Source organism: Dermacentor andersoni, chromosome 11 (genome assembly GCF_023375885.2).
Source record: "Dermacentor andersoni chromosome 11, qqDerAnde1_hic_scaffold, whole genome shotgun sequence".
Classification (NCBI taxonomy): domain Eukaryota; kingdom Metazoa; phylum Arthropoda; class Arachnida; order Ixodida; family Ixodidae; genus Dermacentor; species Dermacentor andersoni.
The window spans coordinates 66,632,435-66,643,259 of NC_092824.1; the positions used below are offsets into that span (position 1 = coordinate 66,632,435).

Sequence of the window (10,825 nt, forward strand, 5' to 3'; positions counted from 1 at the left end):
TTGTATGACTTTGAGATCGAAGCACGATTTACTATGGTTTTCACCAGGACACACCAGGGTGTGCATTCTTGTGCAATTCTGTTCCCGATTTAATGCCAGAGAATAATTATTTATTTTACAACGGCAATAATAACCATACATATACTTATAGAAAAATACTCAAGTACTTATGGAAATAAAAATTTTGTATTGTGAGAAAGTGTTGCGCCCTTGAGAGGAATGCTACAAGTGTCGTCTGCTGCGACGCCTGCTCACTGCGAACGCGAGACTTCTCGCAGACGACAGGCAGTTGCGAACTCTCTCGCTCTTTCGAAAGGCTGCGTCGGCTGTCACAATTGCTGAGTGTCTTCAAGTATTTTTAAGCACATCTGCCGCACTTCTAGCAGGGATGCTCGAGGCCTCCTAGGAGTATGCTTCATTTTATTTTATGTTGACGTACCGCTTCCGAAGCGTTACGGCGTGGCTTTGCAATTACCCATTTTGCGACACTACATTACAGCTGGGAAGCAGCAACCTTTCCTACCACAAGTAAGTTTGTGTTCTCAATGTCCTAAAACACGCATTTCAACGAGTACATCAACGAGCAGTTTGTAATGAAGCCCTCAAGCAAACTTGATTGTCAAGCCACTAGAAGTTCAACTGTCTATGACTTGTATCAGTTCTTTGCTCTTCTGAAGTTTCATAAAGCACGTAACGCTACAGCGCCAAGCTAACACACTTAACAAACCAAGGTCCAAACGGTCAAAACATGTTCTTTCAACGTTTACGATGCCGTCGCTCTCTCGTCAGGGCTTCGACACCACACCGTGACCCAAATCGTCCCAGCCGCTGGCCCAGCGCGCTATCGCCACTTCGAGCAACAGAACAAAGGCAGAGAGATTTGCGTTTCACTGTCCCACTGCATGTCATAGCAATTTCGCTTGGAGCGAAAGCAAAACTGCAAAAAAAATACTTGTAGACTAGTTTGCCAGTCAACAGAATGCCAATCCGTAGCCTGTACTTGCCATCATTCCCATGATGGTTGAACGATCGCAGCGCCAGATTTCCTTCTACTTATGCTAATATGAAACTCTATGTGCAGGGGTACCTGCCACTTGGAAGTCGAGGAATTCGCTGCATTTCAGTAGACCTATGTCACGCCCACTTTGGTCACTGAGCTGTTTCAACGGTGCGGTGTCTTGCTACCTGCCCAGCAGACATGGTGGCCAGGCCTTCTAGCATGATGGTGTCTGACAGCCCACACCACGGACCTGGTGGGCAACTCTTCTAGCAGGCTGATGTCTTGATCCCCACCCAGTCCATCTGGTAGCCAGCTGATATGACGGCCTGGTAACTTCCTTCCCGGCCTCATGACGTGATAGTCAACTGCTCTAGGATCCACGTGACTTGATGTCCGCCCTGACGATAGGGTGGCCAGCTGATCTAGCGACCTGGTAACTCGATTCCCACTCTTAGGACATGGTGGTCAACGGTTCTAGAAGAGTGGTGTCTTAATGCCCAGCCAGCATGTTTAATTGTCAGCTGATTTAGAGACATGGTATCTCGGTGCCCGCTCTGCTTACCAGTTGTCCAGCTATTCTAGATGTATGGCATCTTGCTGAGCCCCCTGTATACCTGGTGGCAAGTAGTTCTGGTCGCCTAGGCTGGTGATCAGAAGATCACGCGTACATTAAGAAATAAGAGGTGTCAAATGTATTTTTTTTCTATCACAATTTCATTAAGAAAAAGAAAAGTTGGGCGAGTTGTTTAACATGCAGAACTTCAGCGTTTGTGTTGTCCTCGTAATTTTCGCGCTTTTGATTCGTGCCATTACTGTGTATTTAAATATTGTCTTCGCCTCAATAACGGCCGATGTATGCTGAATCGATATACCGGGTAGAATTCGCATTGCCTGCTATTTCGCCATAAACTGTGCATGTGTATGCAAGAAAGAGTGCTCACATACTCTGGTGAATACCTTTAGCCTATAACGCGCGAACGCCACTCAAACCGCTTTTTTGAAGATACCTTGAATTAGATGCATCAATGATCGCTGCTCTTTTATGCATGACACCCCCGTGGCTATTGGTTCAAACAACGCGAGGACGCACAGTCAAGTTGCAGACAAGGTAAGCAAAATCCTTGCGACTGTTTTGAATTATGCTCTGATAAATTTTGGCGTTGAGGCCACGCGAACTGCCATCAACTAGTTTTTCTGTAAGCGCTTCCTTTCTCGTGCTTAAAAAGAAAAGCGAATCTGCCGTTAGACAAATGTGCTACAGCTGCCTCTTCAGTGCACCACGTGCCTGAATTTATTGTCATGTAGATGAAAGAAATAACCTGTAGGTGCCCTATTGCCAAACGCTATTCAAAACTTGCTGATAGTATTCAGGACATACTGCAAGCAGGTTGACATTTGTTGATGTTTAACCTCGTTTTTTATCCTTTCTCTCGCGGCAGCATCAGTAAAAGATAATGCTGATACGACGCACATGTTCTATTTGAGGCGTTTCTTAATAAATGTTTTACAGCGAACACAATTGTTCGATTTCATCCTATGCAATGATAAATCCACGCAATATTTATGGGCAACCTTCGACTTGGACAACCTTTAGAACTGTGCAATACACCGTTCAGAATCACTCCGAAATGCAAACACCAAATCAGGCGGATGCGCAGCGTGAGACGTTTGTGTAGCGATGTGAACAGGGTGAAGGATACGTGTGATGCTTGTATAGGGAAGAATGCGAATGACAGGTGTGTGCACAGAGAACTAGAACATGTGCTTACCAGTGCTGCTATTGTGTACACCACTTTGTATGTTTGTGTATCTCTAGGATAGGTTTCATATTCCCTTTACGTGTGTTCACCCTCCATTGAACTGTATAGCTTCTGCGTTTCATCTGACATGCTAATTCTACCGACTGTGCTAATTGTACACCTTCTTATCTTCTCTCTATAATGCTCGCGCATGTATGTGTTGCACACTTCGTGTGCTTTCATTATGTAATATCTCCCCTCCCCTAATCTAATGCCTGAATGGGCGAAGTGTAGGCTTACAAATAAATAAATAAATAAATAAATAAATAAATAAATAAATAAATATTCGGGGAAATGGCAATTTTGAGAAAGTGCTGTTCGGCAGCTTTGCGCAAGGGGTCATTCATGGCCATGTGCACTCTGCTTTGACGCACAGGGCACATAGCCATTGCCCAGATTCGTCTGCAACGTGTACTTTCGCTTTTTTGTTCACTTCTGTTTCCAGTTTTCGGGAACTCCTCTTTCGCTTTAGTTGTCCCGTCAAATTCTAGGTGTTTATTTTATTAGATGTTAACCTGTAAATATACTAACCATAATCAACAACAGCTACATTCTACAGACAACAAGATTATGAGAGAACAACGTTGACATGACGACGTGATGGTGAATGTGTGGTTGGTGGCGCGACTGCCTAAGTGCTGCGGCACGAAATGGGTACAACGCTAAACACGCACTGCGGGTGCGCCGCCAATGACGATTTCCATTGACGATTTCCATTGATTGTTTCCATTGACTGTTTCCACCGACTGTTTCCGTTTACTGTTTCCATTGACTGTTCCTATGAACTGTTTCCATTGATGGTTTCCATTGACGGTTTCCATTGACGCTTTCTATTGACTGTTTCCGTTTACTGTTTCCGTTTACTGTTTCCATTGGCTGTTTCCATTGACTGCTTCCATTAACTGCTTCCATTGACTGTCTCCATTGACTGTCTCCATTGACTGTTTCCATTGACTGTTTCCATTGACTGTTTCCATTGACTGTTTCCATTGACTGTTTCCATTGACTGTTTCCATTGACTGTTTCCATTGACTGTTTCCATTGACTGTTTCCATAGACTGCTTCCATTGACTACTTTTGCCGCCACCGCTGCTCACGCAGCAGCAGTGGCGGCGCCGGCGAAAGTAGCAGCGCACGGTTTAGAAGGTTTACGCTAGTAAACTTCTAAGCGAATAATTTTATTGCCTTTTCGCCCGTTCTGGTGGTTGGTCGGTGGGCAAGGGTCGATGGTCGGACTCGGCATGCAAACCGTTCATTCGTTCGTTCCTTCGTTACTATGTTCTTCGTTAATTCGTTCTTCGGTTCGTTCGTTCGCTCGTTCAGTCATTCGTTAGTTGGCTCGTTCAATCGTTCGTTTAGTCAACGGTAGGTGCTTTCCTCCGTTCGTAATTTAATTTGTCCGTTCCTTCACTCGTTCGTTCGTTTGTTTGGAAATTATTATCTATAGCATATGAACACTTTTTTCCCTGCAACAGCACTTAAGTAGTCCTTCCACCGCCGTCAGTCATCATCGTATAGCCGTCATATTACTGTCGTTTTGTAATCTTGTGTTTATCATACTCCGCATGTCGGTCGGATCATTTACGGGTCACTGTTACGTAGAAGTTATTATTGTCGCTTTCTTATCTCACTGGTTTCGTTACTGTGCCGTCGTTTTCACACCCTTGTAGTTATGTCATCGCCGTCTTGTCGACGTCACAGTTAATCTTGGTCGCATTCATCACCGTTGGGGCCATGTCATCGTTTTGCCGCGGTCGCCTTCGCGACACCATCTAAGGGTTTATGTTGTACTTGGCACCATCATGTTCTCGTGATTTTTGTCATGTTTCAGCCTTCAATAGTCATCGTACATTGCCTTCTCAGTTTCTCTTTCGCACGCACTCACGCATACCTCTGAACGGCCTCGCAGGGACTCGCCCACGAAATGTTTTGCATGACAAAAGAGGTGAAGCATCTCATGAAACCTTGCAGAGCCGTTACTCTGCGGAGAGATAATCAGGCAAGTAGATATCTACACACAGTGGCAGCTAGCGTAACCATAATGTAAACACTATGCGCACAACGTAATAGGAGCAGTTTCAAAAGCGCATGCTTCTGGAGGCACAATGTCAAAATATGTACATAATTTGTTATGAAGCATATATATATATATATATATATATATATATATATATACACACTCACACACAATGTGTTCTAACGTTACATGTGCGTCGCGTGGAAGTGTCAGCAAACGAGGTATTATATAAGCTCTGTGCGAATACCAGCAACGTAGTTCCAGTGCGAACCGCTGTTCTGCGTAATAAAAACTACATATACTCCTACATGAAACATCACCATGTAATATCTGCACATAAGTATACCTGAAGAAGAGAGACATCCTAATAAATTAGCACATTCTGATAGATTGATTCTTCAATGCACTTGTCTGGCTATCCTGTCGGTATGTTCAACAAAAAATGTACACTCCAAAATGCTCCAATATGTACACAAACATGTGTCACGCTTTTCTGTGCGTACACCTCTTATCGCCATTCTTGCATCGACAAGCACAAGTTGCCTTTGCCCTCGTCACGTCGCTGGGTAGATGTCTTAGGCTTTGTATCCACCTTGTTCTTTGTTTGAATTCCACAACAGGTTCTGAACAGTGCAGTATACAAATATAGATAAAGGTTCCATGAGATTAAAGTCTTGATCTTTGTGCTGAATAAATGTAAACGTTTTATGGGTTTACACACTCAACAGCACGAAAGTAAACACATTTGTAGGAATCGTCGTTAGTTGGATAGCTTTTGATTGTACCCTTTACTTCGCATAAATTGCAACATATGCCGAGGATCTCCATAGTTTTGTTTTCGTGTGGCATGCATCAGACATTTCCAAGGCAGAACTTGGGCGAACTTGGACATTGCAGGATGTACGGAAGCGTGACGATATGGGAAACGAAATTCTACTCGGGATCATTTATTGACATCGCGTATTTCATTGCGTTTCATATGCGGTGTTGGTTCTGTACAAGTCAATTATATGTATAGTTTAGAACAAAATAAGAAGTTGATAGGCTACGCAAGCATTTAGTCTTCACCTTGCTAATCCGGAAGCCACGTAATCCTACTCAATTATTTACTCCTTATCCTTACAATGTACTTGCACTTGCCTTCTCGCGAATATAAAACATCCTATTTACTACTTTGCCTCGTTGGTAATATAACACAATCATACTCATGGTTAAATAATGAACTAATCGAAGCCAAGCCCGCAAGCATAGCTCGATATCCTAACAAAACAAATGAAGATAGAAGTGTGTGTATATATATATACATATATATATATATATATATATATATATATATATATATATATATATATATATATATATATATATATATATATATATATATATATATATATATATATATATATATATATAATATGTAGTAGAAATGAGATATAGCATTCATTACATGGTAACACATTTTTTTGCGATAGCGCAACCAATACCACGCTCATGCTGTACAGAGAACAACCAGTACATCTGTAGTGTATTGCTTCATTGGGGTACTTGGGGGAAGATAAATGATGTCTTCTTTCTTCTCGAGTATTTGTCATTTAATTTTGTTTTCTATTGCCCAAAATGACCATGTTGGATCGTCTGCTTACGCGTTGTTCCTCATTGCACCTATCAAAGAAGGTCAAAACTAAGCTAAGCAATGGAAATGAAGCGAACCCCGCACAAAAACATACACCTGTCATCATAATCATCGTCATCCTGTTTTGTCCCCTCCCAGCAATTTCCAGTGACCCTCGCCATGCTCCACCTGATTGCCTTTTATGCCTGGCAGCTTCGTAACATTATAACACCGCTTATATTCCTGCCGTCCTCTACTGCATTTCCCCTTCCATTGACACCCATTGTGTAACTTTAATAATGCGCCGGTTATCTGCCCTACGCACTGAATGTTCCACCCTGCTCCAGCTTTTCCTTCTAATGTCAACTAAAATATGGGCTACCCCTGCTGACTTTAACATCCACATCGCTGTCTTCCTGCCTCTCAACGTTATACTTAACATTTATCTTCTAAATATTACTTGACAGTCTCGAACACTCTGGGTCTCACGTTACTGCCCGCAGAATGCAGTGATTGTATCCAATTCAAGGACAGCTGTAAGCTGCAGATTATGATTTCATAAGGTGTTCCGTATGCGATGCGACCGATTTTATTTCCCTCTGTGTTTCCTTCCCTTGATGAGGATCACCAATGAATGATTTGCTTTGATATGTGTTATTGTAGAAATTGATTACCAATCGGGGAATGTTGTTCTCGTGCAAGGTAATTCAACATTACCTTATAGCCCTATGTATACTAATCTTTTGCAATAGTCTCATTCCTCGGGCTCAGTCGTACCATAGTAATGATACTTTAACGCCAATTTCCATAATAGATAAAAAAATATTTATACACACCAGAATATCGGCACCAAGGAGCTGGAACGTTATAACAGAGAACTGATCCTTGTAGCAAAGCTCATCGCATGCACAACGGCCCTTAAGCGGAAAGGATGGAAGGTGGAGTCTACGACATTTGAAAATCAGAAGGCAGACATTACAGAGGGAAAACTGCATGCTAGGGTAAGTAAAGGTCGACTGAACGTAAGCCAAATGTCCGGAGAATTTTCTCGTGGCGTCCAACTTCCAGGCACATGGTTATCGCCGAAAGCTCCAGGAAGCTCAAATCTTGTAAATTAACAAAAATTAGCTATAGGTAGAGAGAGATACTCGAGCTATAATAAAGGTATAGGGTGGTTAGCTTTGTTACACGTTATCTTCGGATGACAACGGTGCACGTCTCATGCCAAGAATTTCGCGATCATGTAGTGGGTGGCCAAGGCCTGTAATTGGGTGGCACAACCTGTAATTTTGCGCTTCATTGCGCCGTTTTGATTTGTCGCTGTGATGAGACAACATTTATCCTCGAATTTTACAGAATGACTCATTTATTGGAAGTTGGCGCTATGTCCGTGTGCTTAACTTTCCTTTCCCTTTTTTCTTCTCCTGTCCATCATTTACTGCCCGTCAGCCTATTGGTGTCTTGTCATAAAACCACACGGACCGTTTAAACTGGCGCTACTGTATCCGGGACTACGTAGGTGAATAACTATCATCGAGGCGCTGACCGCCAGTGGTTCGAAAGCAACATCTGGGGCGATCACTTCTTGGACAATCAATTTGGGAAGAGATCACACCGGATCTGTGCACGTATACGGGCCAAAGCGTTTCTGGATCTGTGCTAGTCTCGCTATCTCATGGTGTGCAGAATAGGAGGTCAAGGTTTCGTGTTCTCATCCCTTCAAATCTACTTCTCACATAGGCATGTGGTGTCTTTTTCTCTTTTTTTCATTGGGGCCGAGAATGAACGATCACGAGATCGGCGTGGCCATGTCGTGGTACACGCATATATCGGGCAAGGACGATGCTGGCCTTTCGTGCGTCGTGGGAGTCAGCAGTACAACTGCGGCCATACTATACAACCTGGCCAGAAAGGTGAGCGCATCAAAAACACAATCACCTGCTTCCTACTCTTTCCATGGCCTTTCGTTGCTCTGTAAAAATGTTTACACTGTTAAGCGCGTTTTCTTACCCTTACCGTTAGGGACGTACAAAACTTTACGGAGGCCGTCAACGGAGCTCTAACTAGACGTGCGATGACAAAAGACGTAGTTGAAAACTATCGATTCATTCTGACAGCCTTGGACGCACAGAAATATCCGACAAGAGAATTGCACAGGGAGGGATATGAAACTCTGCTTATCGTATATATGCAGCACTCTCTTGAACAAACCAATCAGCGGACGGGATGCGTAAGCATTTAGTTGTTGCTCTTCACCTTGCTGTCCTATTTACGACGTTATCTTACTCAATTCTTGACTACGTCTATTTACAGTGTACTTGTACTTGCCTTGTCGCAAATATAGAACTGCTGATAAAAATATTTACTTGAGCTCGTTGGCAATATAGTACATATATACTGATAGTGTATAAATGTTCTATTAAAGCGAAGCCCGCAAGCATAGCGCGATCCTCTGACAAAATAAAAAATCCGACAAACATAAGGTGATATATCATCCATTCCGAGATACAATAGTCATTTACGAGATAGCACAACTAATGCCGTCCTCACGCATGACAAACAACCGACCGATATATCTGTAATGTAACGCCTGATCCGCGTCTTCAAAGAAAAATAAATTATACCTGCCTTTTTCTTGAGCATTTGTCGGTAAATTTTATTCGTTATTGTCCAAGGTCAAAGCGTTTGTTCGTCTGCTTACCTATTGCACTTCATTGCGTCTACCAGCGAACATGACCGTAAACAGTTCAGTAATGAAAAAAAAAACTTTCATGAAGAAAAAAATAAAGCATACATTATCATCACCAGCAGTTTCCAAGCACGTCACCTACCAGCAGTTTCCAATAACCCTTGTCTTGCCCAAGCTCATTTTATCTCATGCCTTCCAAATTCCTATTTTTATCGCAGCACTTAATTGCCTGCCGTCCTCGATAGCACTTCCCTTCCCGTGGCACAAATTGTGTAACTCTAATATACCACCGGTTATCTGCCCTATACATTACATGGCCCGGCCAGCTCCATCTTATCAGCTTAATGTTAACTCGAATAACGACTAGCCCTCAATTTCACTCCGCGGTCTTGATGTCCCTATACGATAAGTCGTACATTTTTCATCTCAAGGTTCTTTGTTGATCCCAAGGTTTCTGCTCGCTATGTTAGCACCTGCATAAAACAATGACTGCACACAATTCAAAGATACTGGTAAGCTGCCAGTCATAATTTCACATTGCGTGCCGTATGCGTTTATTTTATTGTAAACGGTCTTCCCTAATCACGGCTGCCTTTCACTGATTGGCTTTGATAAACATTTTCTGTCACCGATTCTTGAGACTGACTACCAATCGCGAATGGACACTCTGTTGCTAGGCAACTTAACGTTACTCTATCCTTCTTTATATTAACGTTCAACCTTACTCTTGCATGTTGTCGGCTCTGTCTTACCATAGAGGTCATACCTTACGAGTAAAACGACATCTTATAATCGCAAAAAGTTTTACATGTTGTACAAGTTGGCATGTTCCACTGGGTGTCTGCCAATTCTTGGCCAATCCTGCGGAATGGTTATACGCCAAGATAGGATATACATGTGGTATTGAATATACATGCCGTAATTTCGAAACCAATATTCAGGTAAGCTTTTAACGAACCATTGATCTTTCTAGCTGAACTCATCTCAAGCACCGCAGTCTTCACGAGGTATGGGCTTAGATGCAGTCCATTGCATTCGACAATCAGTCATCAGACATGACGCAGGCAAAACTGCATGCTGCGTTAAGCAAAAATGCAATTAACCTGAGCCAAATGTTAGAAAGTGTTGGCGTACAGTTTTCGGGCTTACCGCAATCGCCGAAAGATAAAAGAAACTGAAATATTGCATATAAATGCGCATGAATTCACACGAATGAGATGAGGTGAAAACATATCACGGATACGTTTGTGATGCATTAGTAGCGCACGGCACTCCTTGTGCTATCACTTGGAGAATTACGGTATCTTGAAGTGGGATGGCCTAGGCCCTTCTGCACAAAATACAATTGCGGTTCTTTCGTTTTGCTTCTCCCCTCTGATGATACACAGTATTTACCCTCGCCTTTTCCAGAATGATGGATATGTTGGAAATGGGCGCTAGGTTCGTGTGCTTCGCTTGCGTTTGCCTCTTTTTCTTTTACTGTCAATCATTTACGGCCCATGAGGTTATCAATGTCTTGCCAAAAAACACCATGGCCCGTACCTTTGCGTTTCAACTGGCGTTGCTGTGTATGGGACTACGTAGGTGAATAACTATCATCGAGGCGCGGACGACCAGTGGTTCGGAATCAACGTCTTGGGCAATTGCTTCTCGGGTGATCACTTTCGGAGGAGATTACGCGGGATCTGTACGAGTGTATGGCTGAAAA

At 42.9% G+C, this 10,825-nt stretch overlaps 1 long non-coding RNA gene across 1 annotated transcript in view; it reads right to left on the bottom strand.

The window, feature by feature from the left end:
* LOC129381583 (uncharacterized) overlaps window positions 1-10,825 on the bottom strand; it is a 49,575-nt gene that overhangs the window by 22,816 nt on the left and 15,934 nt on the right. The gene's annotated exons all lie outside the window — the stretch shown is intronic.